The sequence below is a fragment of the Eurypyga helias genome, unplaced genomic scaffold (assembly GCF_000690775.1).
Source record: "Eurypyga helias isolate BGI_N326 unplaced genomic scaffold, ASM69077v1 scaffold18171, whole genome shotgun sequence".
Classification (NCBI taxonomy): Eukaryota; Metazoa; Chordata; class Aves; order Eurypygiformes; family Eurypygidae; genus Eurypyga; species Eurypyga helias.
Window position 1 is genome coordinate 4,900 of NW_010229108.1, and position 662 is coordinate 5,561.

A 662-nucleotide genomic window follows, 5' to 3' on the forward strand; every position below is an offset into this window, starting at 1 on the left:
TGGACAGCAAGATTATTTTAAATCTTCTGGGGAGAAGAAGAGTTATAGCTCCTTCTATTAAACTGGTTTCTTCAAAGCCCCCACCTGCGCTCCGGTCTGCACAGAGGGCCATGCCGAAGAGCTGCTGCTGTACTGCAGACTCACACCCTGCCCTGACCCGCGCGAGTCTGACAGCGTACAGGAATCCCAAGAGAGCAAAACCCCAGCTGAAGTTTTACTTTCTCTTCCTCGTGTGCTAGCGCAGCGCTGCGCCCCGCTTGAATAAACAACCCAACCGAGCAGGAATTACATCACCTTAAAACTGTGGTTTCCTTTATACATTAAAAAGAATGGCAAGCATTTCCACTCACGTAATTATCAGCATTATCACCTCTCCTCACACCTCCTCCTCCTCCTCCAGCGCCTCACTGTTGGGATGGTAGGGACTTCCCTCCCCCCTTCCACGCCAACGGGGAGAGCCTTTGCGACTCAGCTGCAGCCATTTGCTCTCCCTTCTCAGGGAGAACCCTCTCCACAATCTCAGGAACTTCTCCAGCAGTCAGGAAGACCTTATGGGGTGGATGGGCAGCAACTCGTCACATCCCCCCACAGACATTTTTTTGGGGAATTACAGCATACATAATTGAGCTTTCCATGGTAATTTGGCTCTTAGGAGCTTTCCC